Source organism: Coregonus clupeaformis, unplaced genomic scaffold (assembly GCF_020615455.1).
Source record: "Coregonus clupeaformis isolate EN_2021a unplaced genomic scaffold, ASM2061545v1 scaf2170, whole genome shotgun sequence".
Taxonomy (NCBI): Eukaryota; Metazoa; Chordata; class Actinopteri; order Salmoniformes; family Salmonidae; genus Coregonus; species Coregonus clupeaformis.
In genome coordinates, this window is record NW_025535624.1 from 44,836 (window position 1) to 63,960 (window position 19,125).

At 48.6% G+C, this 19,125-nt stretch overlaps 1 pseudogene; it reads right to left on the reverse strand.

Annotated features, from left to right (window-relative positions):
- Positions 1-2,113: 2,113 nt before the first annotated feature.
- Positions 2,114-18,373, reverse strand: LOC123488324 (annotated as a pseudogene).
- Between the last annotated feature and the right edge of the window lie 752 nt (positions 18,374-19,125).

The window sequence follows — 19,125 nt, forward strand, 5'->3', positions numbered from 1 at the left end:
TAAACGAGGTTACTTGTATGTCATTACTCCCTCCAGATTACCGTATTAAAATCCATGTGTCTGAGGTGCGGGAGGTCCCTCCGCCCCCTCTGGACAGCGAGGGGGTCCCGGCGTACTCCGTCCGTTCCATCCTGGAATCGAGGCGTCGGGTGGGGGGCCTTCAGTACCTTGTGGATTGGGAGGGGTACGGTCCGGAGGCGCGGTGATGGGTCCCGGTGAGAGATATCCTCGATCCCTCCCTGTTGCAGGATTTCCACCGTCGCCATCCGGCTCGCCCTGCTCCGCGTCTTCCTGGTCGTCCCCGAGGCCGGTGTCGACGCGCTGCTGGAGTTGCGCGTCAAGGGGGGGGTACTGTCACGACTTCCTCCGAGGCTGCCTCCTCTCCTTATTTGGGCAGGCTTCGGCGTCGTCGTCACCGGCCTTCTAGCCACTGCCACTCCTCATCTCATCATTCCATTTGTTTTGTCTTGTTTATTACACAAAACTGGTTCATATCCCCTCATCAGTACCTGTACAAGTATTCCCTCTGCCCACTTGTCTTTGTGTGTGATTGTTTATTGTGAGGATAGTGAAGCTCGGTGGAGCTCCTTGTATTTTGTATCGCCAGGTTATTTTCCCCATGTGCCTTGTTGGTTCCAGTGCACCTGTTTTGCGCACAGGACAGTTTTGACGCTTTACTGTGTAACTCTGTATTCCGGAATAAATCCTGTTATTGTGTGATTTACCCTCCTGCGCCTGACTCCTTCAAATCACCCATCACATCCAGATTGTAAGGCAACAAAATAGGAAAAATGCCAAGGAGGGTGAATACTTTCGCAAGCCACTGTAGATAAATGGGGAGTAATCAAGGTAGTGATGAAGTCCAGGTGTGATGAAGTCCCCCCTGACGCGCGGTTCCAGCCACAGGGGGACGGCAGCCAGGGGGACGGCCCCGAGGGCGAGGAGCGGGCCGGTCCGGACAGCGAAGAAGGAAATATCTGATGATGTTGGGATCTAGAATGTCGTCCACCGGGACCCAACACCGCTCCTCTGGACTGTACCCCTCCCAGTCCACCAGGTACTGGAGCCGACCCCCACGACGTCGGGAGCCCAGGAGGGATTTGACGGCATAGGCGGGGCACCCCTCGAGGAATCGGGCCCACTCCCCCTGTCGGTCCTTTCGACGTATCGGTGGTGGGGGCTCCCATCTGATGGGCGAAATAGAGGGAGCACTGGAGTAGGAAGCCACGGCATTTAGATGGAGTCCCATCATATTTGTCCGGGAGGGACAATCGGACATCGTTGACCTGGGAGGACTGCTGGATGGGCTGGGGTGCTAGCTCGCTGGGTCGACTCGTGGTAGAGAATCCTCCGCTAGTTGGAGGTGACGCCCCTTGGGTAATGTCGAGGTGTTGAAGAACGCGGAGGACCTCATCTATAGTCGTCCCCAGTTGCGCCAGCTGGTCGTGGTGTTGGCAAAGTAGGCGTCCCTGTTCACCTACCATCTGGGAGATGTCTTGATTACCTGCTGCTTCCATTTGTAGAGGCAGAATTCCGTAACGGAGACGCAGGGAGTCAGGAAACAGGTGCAGTAAGTGAGTTTAATGATAACGTACATGGAGAGATATAAAACAAATTTACTTGGATAATATGATCAGTTATCATTTGATGAATTCCAAACACAACATGTTGAGACATATTCTTTTAAATAGAAGCAATTCCAGATGAGTTATAGCCGTTGCGGCAATGACGCAGAATATTCTCTTATCTTGACATATTCAAAGTTACTTTTCTTGAAGGTGGTGATAAATCCAGCCTGGTCACCCGTCATACAAGTCAGAATTTGACGTCCCTCCATGTCTGAGGACATCAGGAGATGACGTGGAAACCGGCCACTAGGGGCAACAGTTAGCGCTGTTACCTTCAAGAGTCGGCTGGAGTGGTGTAAAGCTCACCTCCATTAGACTCTGAAGCAGTGGAATTGTGTTCTCTGGAGTGATGTGTCACGCTTCACCATCTGGCAGTCCGACAGACGAACGCTACCTGCCCCAATGCATAGTGTCCAACTGTAAAGTTTGGTGGAGGAGGAATAATATTCTGGGGCTGTTTTTCATGATTCGGGCTAGGCCCCTTAGTTCCAGTGAAGAGAAATCTTAACGCTAAAGCATACATTGACATTCTAGATGATTCTGTGCTTCCAACTTCGTGGCAACTGAAGACAGTGTGTTGTGGTAGCCAGGTGGACCTCATGACATACAGTACATTCGTAAAGTATTCAGATCACTTGACTTTTTCCACATTTCGTTACATTACAGCCTTATTCTAAAATAGATTAAAATGTATTTTTAGAAAACAATAGAAAACATGAAAACATAGACAGTATAAAAAACATTAGCTGTAAGCAAAACATCATTCACATTAAACACCTTGCGTTTCTATAAAACACAAAGGGCATATTTTACTTGCCGTTGCAATAAGAAATAGATTTCACACAAAGTTATAGAAAATAAGTATTAACAGGTGTGATGATGATGACCCTTAGGATTCCTACCACATCCTGTATTAGGAGGAAACTCACAAAAAAATAATTGTCTGCAAGACAATAATATTCAATCATCCTATTGGCAAGGTAATCATTCAGAATCCTTTAAGAGTGACCAGCTGTTCCACACCGGTATCAGTCACACATAAATAACTGGATTCAATAATTTTTCATGAAAATGTGTTGAGAGAGTCAGGTACCAGAAGTCCTTTCATTCAACAGATTTCCTCGTTATGTCTAACACTGTCCTCTCCAAAGCCCATCCATCCCATCACAACTTCATCAGGCTGTTCTTCTCTGGTCACCTCGTCCTCGTGCCCCTCACTGGCATATAATACGTCAGTTCCTTCCAGAAGCGTGAGGACAAGGAAAGAGAGGGTGAGGAGAGAGGGGGACAAGCCAGCTCCCTCTCTTCTCCTCCACCTCCTCCTCTTCTCCCCACCTCCCACACCTCAACCCTCTGCTACTCTTCCACCAGCAGACGGCGCCCTGGCGCTCCCGGAGGTGGCGCACCGACTCGGGGAAGAGGGTCAGCTGTGTGGGGAGACCTCCTCCAGCTCCACAAGGACCACCTTAAGGGAGCCCTCCAACAGGGCACGGTGCATGGCCGTCTGCCTCTCGAAGCTCTGCCAGGCCTCCAGGACACCACTGCTGCTGTCACTGTGGCTTCCACTGCAGAACGTAGAGCCAGAGTAGACCAGGAGGAGACGCCGGCTTGCCAGCATGCTCTCCTCCACTGCATCTACTATGGCTAGAGAGGGAGGAGGGAGGAGAAGAGGGGGAAAGGGAGGAGGGAGGAGAAGAGGGGGAAAGGGAGGAGAGAGGAGGGAGGAGAAGAGGGGGAAAGGGAGGAGGGAGGAGAAGAGGGGGTCAGGGAGTAGGGAAAATTGTTATTAAAACATTGTTCTACCATTGAAATGGTTTCTGAAGGTCTTTATGATTTCAGAAAGGTTTCACATATTTCATCATCATGCTACTTATGTACTAATGCCAAGGCTAACTTAGTCTTCTGGAACCTCGAGCTGAGATGTCATACCTTCCCCTGGTAGGCTGTCCCGGCCTAGTATGAACAGCCTGTAGCCACACCTCCCCTCCAGAACCTGGGGCAACATGTGGAGGGCAAACATCTCTGCCTCCCCACAGGCTCCGCCCCCATCCCCAAACAGACGGGGGTATGCCACGTACGCATCATACAACTTCCCATCAGAGTCTGCCACATGCAGGATAGGGACAGGTAAAACAAAATAGATGTGTTAGTGCTGGGCTAGAGCAAAAGCCTCCACAAACCTGCCTAACAGAGGAGGCTTGGTTATTTATGACACCATAGTTGCTTGTGTTTTATGGTTACATGGCCTATTTAGTGCCTTGTATCAAACTTCCTCTCTGTTTCCTCTGAGTCATGGAAAATGCTGTGCTTGCATAGCTGTGGGATGTGCTACAATACATTGCTACACTTGCTACTGATTTTACTTGTGGTCAGGTGGGGAGTGGGAAACAAGTGTTGGATTCTAACTTGGAATATACTTATTCATGTTACCATATTAGAACCGGGTGTATGGAAAGTTACTGAGTGAGAAAGGGGAGTGCAGAGCTTACATTCTGTTGGAAAATGTTATTCTTAAATCTCATGTACCCTATGGAGAGAGGCAAAGGGCAACAGTCTGGTTTCAGTCACTGCTAAGGTAGGACAGCCGTGGAGTAGGGAGGAGTGAGGAATTCGGCCCGAGGTCAGGTCAGATGAAGTGAGGAGGAACAGTCAGTCCTGTCACACACATACAGTTGAAGTCGGAAGTTTACATACCCCTTAGCCAAATACATTTAAACTCAGTTTTTCACAATTCCTGACATTTAATCCTAGTAAAAATTCCCTGTCTTAGGTCAGTTAGGATCACCACTTTATTTTAAGAATGTGAAATGTCAGAATAATAGTAAAGAGAATGATTTATTCAGCTTTTATTTATTTCATCACATTCCCAGTGGGTCAGAAGTTTACATACACTCAATTAGTATTTGGTAGCATTGCCTTTAAATTGTTTAACTTGGGTCAAACGTTTCGGGTAGCCTTCCACAAGCTTCCCACAATAAGTTGGATGACTTTTGGTCCATTCCTCCTGACAGAGCTGGTGTAAGAGGCCTCCTTGCTCGCACACGCTTTTTCAGTTCTGCCCATAATGTTCTATAGGATTGAGGTCAGGGCTTTGTGGTGGCCACTCCAATACCTTGACGTTGTTGTCCTTAAGACATTTTGCCACAACTTTGGAAGTATGCTTGGGGTCATTGTCCATTTGGAAGACCCTTTTGCGACCAAGCTTAAACTTCCTGACTGATGTCTTAAGATGTTGCTTCAATACATCCACATAATTTTCCTTCCTCATGATGCTATATACTTTGTGAAGTGCACCAGTCCCTCCTGCAGCAAAGCACCCTCACAGCATGATGCTGCCACCCCCGTGCTTCACAGTTGGGATGGTGTTCTTCAGCTTGCAAGCCAACTTTAAAGGCACAGTCAACTTAGTGTATGTAGACTTCTGACCCACTGGAATTGCTGTGAATTATATGTGAAATAATCTGTCTGTAAACAATTGTTGGAAAAATTACTTGTGTCATGTACAAAGTAGATGTCCTAACCGACTTGCCAAAACTATAGTTTGTTAAAAAGAAATTTGTGGAGTGGTTGAAAAACAAGTTTTAATGACTGTATGTAAACTTCCAACTTCAACTGTATATTTCCATGCCCATGAAGGTTCTAGCAGGAGGCTACACCAATGAGAGGAACCAAATACGTTCCTGACTAGCAACAGAGATGTATTGGCTGTCTAGATATGCAAGGGTTTGACTCCGCCTAGTAGGAAGGTATAAATATATGTGATTGTGTAAACATCTTTGTCTTTGCAGCTGTATGACCCAGTGGGTGAATAAACTTTGTTTGAGCTTTTTCTAGTTGTCCGTTTGAGTTTTTACTCAGTTTGTTCAGAATCTAACACAAGCAATGCAACATGCGTGTGTGTGTGGGTTTAAGTGTGGGCCTGGGGGTTTGTGGGGAGACATGCTGTATGTGCATTTCTGTCTGTATCTGGTGTAGGAATGTATATTTATGTTAGTGCGAGTTTCCATTTCGTGAAAGCACAGTATGCAATGAGTCTGCAGATAGTGTGTGTGTGTGCATGAGTGTGTGCATGTCTGCGTGTGCGCGCTCAGGCATGTTTCTATTAATGTTTCCATGAGTGTGTTTGCGCAGTATATGTGCGGTAAAGTGTCTCTCATTGCGTACCTGTGTTTGTGTAGAGAAGCGGGAACATCCTCCTGAGCGACAGCACGATGTCGATCTTGAAGCGATGGTAAATAACAACACTAACAGTAAACACCAATACCAGACTGGTCAGTAGTACCCCAATAGGGAGCAGATAGTTTGGATCTGTGCAGAAAAAGAGAGAAGATAGCATTTATAACCGTTTTTTCAAAAGTGGTGAGGTTGCAGTTGTTATAATACACTATCAAAACAAGGGTAAAGGGACAGGATAATATGTGTGTGATCTCTTTTGAAACACCTTTATGTTATCCTTCAGACAGTATTGTCTAACCTGTAGGCTGTAGTATGAAGAAGGCTAAAGAAATGCCTCTGTCACTGGAAACCAAACACGTGTAGTTGATGTAAAAGTCTTCCTCTTCCACCATCAAGAAATTAAAATGACGCTCCAACCATACACCCTTCTTCTCTTCTTCTCTCCACTCCCTGGTTTGGGGAGGGAGGGGGGGAGACAGACAAGTTCCCCCTTGTGAACGCACAATCAAACCATCATGGCAACAGTTAACATAACATACACTGTTATTGGCGCCTGAGGGGATGGGTGCCGTTTTACAGGCTCCTAACCAACTGTGCTATTTTGTGTGGTTTTTTGCATTGTTTGTAACCTTTTTTGTACATAATGTTGCTGCTAACGTCTCTTATGACCGAAAATAGTTTCTGGATATCAGAACAGTGATTATTCACCTCAAACTGCACAAAGATTTTTTTATTTAATGAGTCTTACAGAAGGGATATACTGTTTCTCCGAGACCAGGCCCAAATCCCGTCATTCGTGTGAAGAAAAGACAGAGGTACAGGGGGCGGAGATCGGGTGCCTTGTGAGAATTTTTCGGCGAGTGGGGAACCCGCCTCTACCATCTGTTCTATTGGCCAACGTGCAATCACTGGAGAATAAACTGGATGAGCTCCGTTCTAGACTATCCTACCAACGGGACATTAAAAACTGTAATAGCTTATGTTTCACCAAGTCGTGGCTGAACGACGACACGGATAATATACAGTTGGCTGGATTTCCGTGCATCGGCAGGACAGAAGCGGCGCTCCTAGTGGCCAGGAACTTTAATGCAGGCAAACTTAAATCCATTTTACCTCATTTGCAACCAGAGGGAAAAAAACCCTAGACCACTTTTACTCCACACACAGTGACGCATACAAAGCTCTCCTTCGCCCTCCATTTGGCAAATCTGACCATAATTCTATCCTGCTGATTCCTGCTTTCAAGCAAAAACTAAAGCAGGAAGTACCAGTGACTCGCTCAATATCAGAAGACGCGGATGCTACGCTACAGGACTGTTTTGCTAGCACAGACTGGAAGAAATCCCGCTATGCCATCAGACTAACCATCAAACAGGCAAAGCGTCAATACAGGACTAGGATTGAATCCTACTACACCGGCTCTGATACTCGTCAGATGTGGCAGGGCTTGCAAACTATTACGGATTACAAAGGGAAACCCAGCAGCGAGCTGCCCAGTGACGCGAGCCTATTAGATGGGCTAAATGCCTTTTATGCTCGCTTCGGGGCAAGCAACACTGAAGCATGCATGAGAGCACCAGCTGTTCCGGACGACTGTGTGATCACGCTCTCCGTAGCCTTTAAACAGGTCAACATTCACAAGGCCGCGGGGCCAGACGGATTACCAGGACGTGTACTCAGATCCTGCATGGACAAACTGGCAAGTGTCTTCACTGACATTTTCAACCTTTCCCTGAGCAAGTCTGTAACACCTACATGTTTCAAGCAGACCACCATAGTCCCTGTGCCCAGAAAAGCGAAGGTAACCTGCCTAAATGACTACCGTCCCGTAGCACGTCGGTAGCCATGAAGTTCTTTGAAAGGCTGGTCATGGCTCACATCAAGACCATCATCCTGGAAACCCTAGACCCACTCCAATTTGCATACCGCCCCCATGGATCAACAGATGACGCAATCTCAATCGCACTCCACACTGCCCTTTCCCACCTGGACAAAAGGAACACCTATGTGAGAATGCTGTTCATTGACTACAGTTCAGCGTTCAACACCATAGTGCCTACAAAGTTCATCACTAAGCTAAGGACCCTGGGACTAAACACCTCCCTCTGCAACTGGATCTTGGACTTCCTGACGGGCCGCCCCCAGGTGGTAAGGGTAGGTAACAACACATCTGCCAAGCTGATCCTCAACACTGGGGCCCCTCAGGGGTGCATGCTTAGTCCCCTCCTGTACTCCCTGTTCACCCATGACTGCGTGGCCAAGCACGACTCCAACACCATCATTAAGTTTGCTGACGACACAACAGTGGTAGGCATGATCACCGACAACGATGAGACAGCCTAAAGGGAGGAGGTCAGAGACCTGGCAGTGTGGTGCCAGGACAACAACCTCTCCCTCAACGTGATCAAGACAAAGGAGCTATCGTGGACTACAGGAAAAGGAGGGCCAAACACGCTCCTATTCATATTGACAGGGCTGTAGTGGAGCTGGTCGAGAGTTTCAAGTTCCTTTGTGTCAACATTAATCAAATGGCCACCTGGACTATCTACATTGACACCCCGCCCTCCCTTTGTTTTTACACTGCTGCTACTCGCTGTTTATTATCTATGCATAGTCACTTTACCCCTACCTACATGTACAAATTACTTCGACTAACCTGTACCCCCGCTGATTGACCTGGTACCGGTACACCCTGTATTTAGCCTCGTTATTGTTATTTTATTGTTACTTTTTATTTGATTTTTTACTTTATTTTATTTAGTAAATATTTTCTTAACTCTATTTCTTGAACTGCATTGTTGGTTAAGGGCTTGTAAGTAAGCATTTCACGGTAAGGTCTACACCTGTTGTATTCGACGCATGTGACAAATAAAATGTGATTTGATTTGATTTTGTGAAGTTCCAAAGTTTCAAAGCAAGCACTATGTATTAAGGTATATGGAGCCTATCTTAATCTCAGTGGTATACCTGATACGATACCAACAGTTTAGATACTATACAGTAGAACATCCATCTGGATGACACAGAATACAGGCATATACAGTGCCGTGAAAAAGTATTTTCTCCTTTCTGATTTTCTCTATTTTTGCATATTTTTTATACTGAATGTTATCAGATCTTCAACCAAAACCTAATATTAGATAAAGGAACCTGAGTGTACAAATAACAAACCCAAAAATTATACTTATTTTATTTATTTAATTAACAAAGTTATGCAAGTGTGAAAAAGTAACTGCCCCCTTACACTCAATAACTGGTTGTGCCACCTTTAGCTGCAATGACTGCAACCAAATGCTTCCTGTAGTTGTTGATCAGTCTCTCACATCACTGTGGAGGAATTTGGCCCACTCTTGCATGCAACATTTTTGGGTTTTCAAGCATGAACTGCTAGTTTCAAGTCCTACCACAACATCTCAATTGGAATTAGGTCTGGACTTTGACTAGTAAATTACAAAACTTCAAATGTGTTGCTTTTTAACCATTTTCAAGTAAACTTGAATATGTGTTTTGGATCATTGTCTTGCTGCATGACCCAGCTGTGCTTCAGCTTCAGCTCACAGACAGATGGCCTTACATTCTCCTGTAGAACGTAATGGGACCCATGTCGTCCAAAAAGTTATACTTTTGACTCATCTGTTCATAGAACATTCTTCAAAGAGTCTTGATGATTCAGGTGCTTTTTGGCAAACTTGAGTCAACTTTTTGGATGAGATGGGTCCCATTATGTCTGGCGAAAAGCAAACACTGCATAACACAGTAAGAACCTCATACTGTAAGTCAAGCATGGTGGTGTTATTGTGATGGTTTGGGGATGCTTTGCTGCCTCAGGACCTGGACGACTTGACTTAATAGAAGGAACCATGAATTCTGCTCTGTATCAGAGAATTCTACAGGAGAATGTCATGCCATCCGTCTGTGAGCTGAAGCTGAAGCGCAGCTGGGTCATGCAGCAAGACAATGATCCAAAACACACAATCAAGTCTACATGAAAATGGTTAAAAAGCAACACATTTGTAGAATTCTTACAGTGTGTATTGTGATACTGTTGTGTTGTCTCAACCTACCTTTGTGATTCCTGAAAGACGCGCTCTGAGACAATTTTGGAAATTGAGTTTTCTCTAGCTATCCAATTCAAATCCGTAAAACATTTATTCCCCACACTCGGCACAAACACCCGACACATCTTACTGAAGGAAGAACCTAGGGGGCAAACATTGAATTCTTTATTTGGATCATGAATGAAAATAAATAATAAACTCACGCACGCACGCGCACACACACACACACACACACACACACGTTCTCTAATGGTTTACTCACCCAGATCTGCTTTGATGATCTCATTGGCAGGTTCAACCACTTTGGGCTCCAGGCAATACTGCACTGAAATTATGACAATGATTCATAAACATCATAGAAAGACACAGAAATATTCAGTCACCTGACCCTATAGAAAACAACCCTTTCTAAGCTCTCAAAGAGCAAAGTTTCAAAGCAGCCTCTATGAACTCATAACCTCTGATTCAGGGTCATATACAGTGCCTTCAGAAAGTATTCACAACCCTTGACTTTTTCCACGTTTTGTTGTGTTACAGCTTGAATTTGAAATTGATGCAATTTAGATTTTTGTATCAATGGCCTACACACAATACCCCATAATGTCAAAGTGGAATGTTTTTAGAAATGTTTACAAATTAATTAAAAATGATGAAATGTCTTGAGTCAAGAAGTATTCAATGCCTTAGTTATGGCAGGCCTAAATAAGTTCAGGAGTAAAATGTTGCTTAACTGTCACGATCGTCGTAGGGAATAGACCAAGGCGCAGCGTGATGAACGAACATGTTTAACTTTATTATCTTTAGTGATAATAGACAACAAAAACAAAACAAGAAACGACTCGTGAAGTCCACGGTAACAATGACCGACACAGAACAAAAACCCACAAACACAAAGGGAAAAACATACAGTTTAAATATGGCTCCCAATCAGAGACAACCAACGACAGCTGACACTCGTTGCCTCTGATTGGGAGTCACTCAGGCAAACATAGAAACAGACGAACTAGAACCCCCAACATAGAAATATAACACATAGAATACACACACCCTGGCTCAACATATAGAGTACCAGAGCCCGGGTGTGACAGTACCCCCCCCTAAAGGCGCGGACTGCGACCGCGCCTCAATAAGAGCAAAACAGGGGAGGGCTGGGTGGGCATTCCTCCCCGGCGGCGGTTCTGGCTCCGGGCTTGCCCACCACCCTCCAATAAACCCCCCATAGCGCCCCTGGTCCGGTCTGGCCCCGCTGGCTGGAACTGACCTGGACGTAGCAGGAGCGGCTAGCTTCAGCTCCGTTGTGGAGCAGTTGAGCGGTACCTGATTTGGCACCGATGACCCAGGCACGGGTTGTGCCGGACTGACGACGCGCACCCCTGGCTTGGTGCGTGAGGCAGGAACTGACCGGACCGGGCTGACGATGCGCACCCCTGGCTTGGTGCGTGGAGCAGCAACGGGCCGGATCGGGCTGACGATACGCACCCCTGGCTTGGTGCGTGGAGCCGGAACGGACCGGACCGGGCTGACGATGCACACCCCTGGCTTGGTGCGTGGAGCCGGAACGGGCCTCACCGGACTAACGAGTCGCACCCCTGGCTTGGTGCGTGGAGCAGCGACGGGCCGGACCGGGCTGACGATACGCACCCCTGGCTTGGTGCGTGGAGCCGGAACGGACCGGACCGGGCTGACGACTCGCACCCCTGGCTTGGTGCGTGGAGCAGCGACGGGCCTTACCAGGCTGACGACTCGCACCCCTGGCTTGGTGCGAGTAGCAGGAACGGGCTGGACCAGGCTGACGACTCGCACCCCTGGCTTGGTGCGAGTGGCAGGAACGGGCTGGACCAGGCTGACGACTCGCACCCCTGGCTTGGTGCGAGTGGCAGGAACGGGCTGGACCAGGCTGACGACTCGCACCCCTGGCTTGAGTGCGAGTGGCAGGAACGGGCTGGACCAGGCTGACGACTCGCACCCCTGGCTTGGTGCGAGTAGCAGGAACGGGCTGGACCAGGCTGACGACTCGCACCGTAGGCTTGGTGCGAGGGGCAGGAACAGGTCGGGCCGGGCTGGCGACGCACATCGTAGGTTTGGTGCGAGGAGCAGGAACAGGCCGGGCCGGGCTGGCGACGCGCACCGTAGGCTTGGTGCGAGTGGCAGGAACAGGCCGGGCCGGGCTGGCGACGCACACCGTAGGCTTGGTGCGAGTGGCAGGAACAGGCCGGGCCGGGCTGGCGACGCGCACCGTAGACTTGGTGCGAGTGGCAGGAACAGGCCGGGCCGGGCTGGCGACGCACACCGTAGGCTTGGTGCGAGTGGCAGGAACAGGCCGGGCCGGGCTGGCGACGCGCACCGTAGACTTGGTGCGAGTGGCAGGAACAGGCCGGGCCGGGCTGACGATGCGCACCATAGGCTTGGTGCGTGGAGCAGGGACAGGCCGGGCCGGGCTGGCGACGCGCACCGTAGACTTGGTGCGAGTGGCAGGAACAGGCCGGGCCGGGCTGACGACGCACACCGTAGGCTTGGTGCGTGGAGCAGGGACAGGCCGGACTGGGCTGGCGACGCACACCGTAGGCTTGGTGCGTGGAGCAGGGACAGGCCGGACTGGGCTGGCGACGCACACCGTAGGCTTGGTGCGTGGAGCAGGGACAGGCCGAACCGGGCTGTGGAGACGGATAGGAGACCTGGAGTGAAGAGCGGCCACAACCCGTCCTGGCTGAATGCCTACCCTCACACACTCTGTGTGAGGCATCCGCACAGGACGTACAGGGCGGTGTACCCGTAACCTGGTGGCCTTCTGAATCCGCCCCTCTTCTGCCTCCGTCAGCCCCGTCGTCCATGCCGTGTGCCCCCCCTAAAAATTTTCTGGGGTTGCCTCTCGCCTGTCCGACGTTGACACTGCTGACGCCGCTGCTCCTCTTTCGCCAGGGCCTCTCCCGGCGCTTCCTCCCATGTCCAGTCCAAGTTCTGCCCCGGGACACGCTGCTTGGTCCTTACTTGGTGGGTTTTTCTGTCACGTTCGTCGTAAGGAATAGACCAAGGCGCAGCGTGATGAACGAACATGGTTCAACTTTATTATCTTTAGTGATAATAGACCACAATAAACAAAACAAGAAACGACTCGTGAAGTCCACGGTAACAATGACCAACACGGAACAAAAACCCACAAACACAAAGGGAAAACAGACAGTTTAAATATGGTTCCCAATCAGAGACAACCAACGACAGCTGACACTCGTTGCCTCTGATTGGGAGTCACTCTGGCCAACATAGAAATAAACACAACAGAAAGAACACACCCTGGCTCAACATATAGAGTCCCAGAGCCAGGGTGTGACATTAACAAGTCACATTATAAGTTGCATGGACTCACTCTGTGTCACGCCCTGGCTCTAGGGACTCTTTTATGTTGAGCCAGGGTGTGTAGAGTCTATGTTTTGTGTTCATTGTTTCAGTATCTAGTTCATGTGTTTCTGTGTTGGCCGGGGTGGTTCTCAATCAGAGGCAATGAGAATCAGCTGTTGCTTGTTGTCTCTGATTGGGAACCATACTTAGGCAGCCGTTTGGCAGTTGTGTTTTGTGGGATCTTGTTCCGTGTTGGTTTGTGTTTGTTACCAAGGACTTCACGTATCGTTTGTTGTTTTTGTTCGTGTGGTGAATATAAATAAAGTATGTTCGCATTCCACGCTGCGCCTTGGTCCGCTCCTTTTGACGATCGTGACAGAAGAACCATAACAGGACCAAGCAGCGTGTCCAGGAGCAGACAGCCTGGACTTGGGAGGAGATCCAGGCCGGTATGGATCGCCGTCCGTGGGAGGAGACGCTGGAGGCGCGCCGTAGAGAGGAGCAGCAGCGCCAACCGGGCCGACGTCGGACACGCAAGAGGCAACCCCAAGACATTTTTAGGGGGGGGGGCACACGGCATGGACGACGGGGCTGCTGGAGGCAGCTACAGGTCGAGGTTGGGGATTAGGAGAGGAGGCCACCGGATTTGGGGGGCCGGAAGGGAGGTTGGCGGAGCCTAGAGGTAGAGCAGAGCCAACTCCCCGTACTCAGGCTAGGCAGCGTGAGACTGGGCAGGTTCCGAGATATGCGGAGCTGCGTACTGTGCCGCGAGTGGTCCGGCACAGTCCGGTACGTCCTGTGCGAGCACTACGCACGTGTCGTGCTAAGGTGGGCATGCAGCCAGGACGGAGTGTGCCGGCTCAACGCTTGTGGCCTCCAGTACCCCTCCTCGGTCCCGGATATCCTGCGCCAGTGTCACGTGCTGTTGTGCCAGTACGTGTACACAGCCCTGTACGTCCTGTGCTGATGCCTCACACAGAGTGTGTTAAGATAGGCATTCAGCCAGGACGGGTTGTGTCAGCTCTTCGCTACAGACCTCCAGTCCGTCTCCACAGCCCGGTCCGGCCTGTTCCTGCCCCTCGTACCAAGACTGTGGTGCGCGTCGCCAGCCCGGCCCGGCCCGTTCCTTATCCCCGCACCAAGACAGTGGTGCGCGTCGTCGGCCCGGCCCGTTCCTGCTCCCCGCACCAAGCCAATGGTGCGCGTTGCCAGCCCGGCCCGGCCTGTTCCTGCCCCTCGCACCAAGCCTATGGTGCGCGTCGCCAGCCCGGTCCGGCCTGTTCCTGCTCCCCGCACTTGCCTATGTTGCGCGTCGCCAGCCCGGCCCGGCCCGTTCCTGCTCCCCGCACCAAGTCAGTGGTGCGCGTCATCAGCCTGGCCCGGCCCGTTCCTGCTCCCCGCACCAAGCCTGTGGTGCGCATCGTCAGCCCGGTCCGGCCCGTTCCTGCTCCCCGCACCAAGCCAGGGGGTGCGCGTCGTCAGCCCGGTCCGGCCCGTTCCTGCTCCCCGCACCAAGTCAGGGGTGCGGCGTCGTCAGCCCGGTCCGGCCCATTCCTGCTCCCCGCACCAAGCCTATGGTGCGCGTCGCCAGTCCGGCACAGCCCGTGCCCGTTTCACCGGTGCCTGGTCAGGTACCGGTCAGCTGCTCCACACCGGAGCCTAAGCAATCCGCTCCACCGATGTCCAGTCCAGCTCCAGCCAGCGGGACCAGACCAGGGGCACTACGGGGGGTTAATAGAGGGTGGTGGTCACGCCTGAGCCGGATCCGCCTCCGAGGAGGAATGCCCACCCGGCCCTCCCCTGTTCGGGTTTATGTTGGCGCGGCCGCAGTCCGCGCCTTTGGGGGGGTACTGTCACGCCCTGGCTCTAGGGACTCTTTTATGTTGAGCCAGGGTGTGTAGAGTCTATGTTTTGTGTTCATTGTTTCAGTATCTAGTTCATGTGTTTCTGTGTTGGCGGGGTGGTTCTCAATCAGAGGCAACGAGAATCAGCTGTTGCTTGTTGTCTCTGATTGGGAACCATACTTAGGCAGCCGTTTGGCAGTTGTGTTTTGTGGGATCTTGTTCCGTGTTGGTTTGTGTTTGTTACCAAGGACTTCACGTATCGTTTTGTTGTTTTTGTTCGTGTGGTGAATATAAATAAAGTATGTTCGCATTCCACGCTGCGCCTTGGTCCGCTCCTTTTGACGATCGTGACACTCTGTGTGCAATAACAGTGTTTCAAATGATTTTTGAATGACTACCTCATGTCTGTACCCCACACATACAGTACAATTATATGTAAGGTCCCTAAGTCAAGCAGTGAATTTCAAACACAGATTCAACCACGAAGACCAGGGAGGAAAACCTGGTTCCGTCTGCTTTCCACCAGGCACTGGGAGATGAATTCACCATTCAGCAGGTCAATAACCTTAAACACAAGGCCAAATCTACACTGAAGTTGCTTACGAAGAATACAGTGAATGTTCCTGAGTGGCCGAGTTACAGTTTAGACTTAAATCTGCTTGAAAATCTATGGCAAGACCTGAAAATGGTTGTCTAGCAATGATCAACAACCAACTTGACAGACCTTGAAGAATTTTGAAAAGAATAATGGGGAAATGTTGCACAATCCAGGTGTGGAAAGCTCTTAGACACTTACCCAGAAATACTCACAGCTGTAATCTCTGCCAAAGGTGATTCTAACATATATTGACTCAGGGAGTTGAATACTTATGTAATCAGATATATTAGTGTTCTATTTTTCTATTTTTTTTCTTTTTTTAATGTTAGACTTTTTCTTACACTTTGACATTACAGGGTATTTTGTGTAGATTGTTAACAAAAAATGACTATTAAATCCCTTTTAATCCCGCTTATGTAACACAACAAGATGTGGAGAAAGTCAACTGGTGTGAATACTTTCTGAAGGCACTGTATCTCTGTAATGGCTGTGGTAAGGATTGGGGGTATATGGTAATAATCTGTGGTTAGGGACAACCTTTATGAGCTGTGCCAACAAAACTCACCGTCCACCGTACCGTTGATGGTCTCTGAGATCCTGCCGCTGAGCCCTTCCAAGTTAAAGGTCATGGTGCAGGTGTAGAACGCATGGTCCTCAGGAATGACCGCGTCTACTTTGAGTAACTCCGTAACTCTGTCATTGACATAGCTAAACCTGTTCCACAATGGGTCATCTTTCACAATGGGTTCACAGCCCTGAAAGGTTTAAAGTAGAAATCCACACTGAAAGGTAGTGGTAATGGAATGGAATATCATAGTAATGGAATATGGCTAATAAAACAAAATGAATACACAATTACAGATAAGTTGTGATAATGTCTTACCTTAGAAGACCTACTCTCAGAACAATTCAATGCAGTACAATGTGTGAGAGCAATGAACAATGTAAAGAGTATATACCGTATCTGATGGAACATTGTTCAAATGTAGTCACTAGTAGTAATAACCCCACATTCCTATAGTTTTAAACAGAAATTAAGAATACATAGAGACAGACTGAATGACTGAAAAGAAAGAGTTCAAACAGGCTTTCCAGCACTGTCAGGCAGGGGCAGACTGGGACCAGAAATCCGCCCTGGCATTTCTGACACACCAGACCATTTTTCCCTTGAGGCCCCGACATTGGCCCATTTTCTTTCCTTGAGGCCCCCAAAAGGCCCATTTTTGTCACTGTGGACCCCGTTATTACATTGACATTTTTTACATTTTAGTCATTTAGCAGACGCTCTTATCCAGAGTGACTTACAGTTAGTGAGTGCATACATTTTCATACTGGCCCCCGTGGGGAACGAACCCACAACCCTGGCGTTGCAAGCGCCATGCTCTACCAACTGAGCTACAGGGGACTACATCATGTCCAAATGTATCTAAAATTGATTTGAACATGATTACATTTTACGTTTTAGTCATTTAGCAGACGCTCTTATCCAGAGCGACTTACAGTTAGTGAGTGCATACATTTTTCATACTGATGCGCGACAAATGCCAATATCAGTCAAATGACTTGAATGAGATTTGTGCCACAAATGCCAAAACGCTTCCATGTGACAACAGTGCAAGGGAAACCAAACCAAAGCACGTTGTTGTTATACCTTGTCCATAGACTGGCCTACAGGGTAAGGAAACCAATGTCATTGTAATTTGGGTGAACTTTGGGTGAACAAATTTTGTTATTAGCCAGATAATTATAATTATGTAAAAAAAAAAAAAAAAAAGACAATCCCATTGGGCTAAAAATGTACCAGCCCATCCGGCATGGCCAGTCCACCCCTGCTGTCAGGCGTTCCCTCTCAACACTCTCCCATTGCACTGCACTGTCTGTTTACCCCATAGGACTCACCTTGTACCACTGAATGGAGTAATTGTCCACTTCCCTGATATGGTCACTCAATGGGCAGTTCAGAAAACCGGTGGCTTTGTTGGTCAGGTTCTGGTCTGCCTTTTCTGGTCGACCGCATTCTTCTGGGTTGGTGTGGTTCACAATCAGTAAGGCCGATTTCTTATAGCACTGGGAGGGTAGTCTGTTTATCAAAGGTAACAGGAAAGATTTACAGCACACACACACACACACACACACACACACACACACACACAGCAGACAAAAGTATTGCCCCTACCTCACAACACACTCATAGTTTCCAGCATCCTCCATCGCGATGTTAAAAATCCACAGTGTCTTTCCCCGCGGCAAAGTCTTTCTTGTCTCCCTGGTCAGCTCTCTCCCAGTCCTTGGGTCATACCATGAGATGTTATAGGGGATGCTGCCGTTGTCAAACACATTGAGGTCCACCAGGGTGGATGTTAACATGGCAGCATCACCGGAAACTGAAAACACCCGCTCAACCTCTCGTCCTTTGTCCTCACAGAGATCTGCACACAAAGAGTATATAAAGTAAAGTAAAGACAAACATGCGGCACAGGGACTGTTTGTGGACCACCATCTTTTTTATTGAGGCCACCTCTTTAAAGAAAAACACATGTTGGAGAAATGATGCACGGCAAAGAAATTATGCAATTATTACGCGTGTCATGTAGTATGCATAGACAGAGTCTTTACAGAGATGGTCCCTTCAAAATATATCTCTTCACAACAAATTATCCAGTAAAACAAATAATAACTAAGAACACTGATGGTGTTAAATCAATACTGAAAGTGTTGAGTCTGTGGACCCATATAGACACCAGAACAGTGTTAAATTAACACACTGATTAGTGTAAAGCCTTTTTCAAATATTCCCACAGTGCCTTGCCTTTCAAGCAAATTGTAGAGTTACCACCACTGTATTTGTAAGTGACAGAGACATGGTTGTTGCATTCATCAATTTTTGGTCCTACGGACTTCAAAAAGTGAGATCCTAAATGAATATGTTGTCATAAAAAATATATATATATATATATATATATATATATATATATATATATATATATATTTAACACAATGCCATACAGTGCATTCAGTATCAGTATCAGTTTCAGTATCTAGTTCATGTGTTTCTGTGTTGGCGGGGTGGTTCTCAATCAGAGGCAATGAGAATCAGCTGTTGCTTGTTGTCTCTGATTGGGAACCATACTTAGGCAGCCGTTTGGCAGTTGTGTTTTGTGGGATCTTGTTCCGTGTTGGTTTGTGTTTGTTACCAAGGACTTCACGTATCGTTTTGTTGTTTTTGTTCGTGTGGTGAATATAAATAAAGTATGTTCGCATTCGACGCTGCGCCTTGGTCCGCTCCTTTTGACGATCGTGACAGAAGAACCATAACAGGACCAAGCAGCGTGTCCAGGAGCAGACAGCCTGGACTTGGGAGGAGATCCAGGCCGGTATGGATCGCCGTCCGTGGGAGGAGACGCTGGAGGCGCGCCGTAGAGAGGAGCAGCAGCGCCAACCGGGCCGACGTCGGACACGCAAGAGGCAACCCCAAGACATTTTTA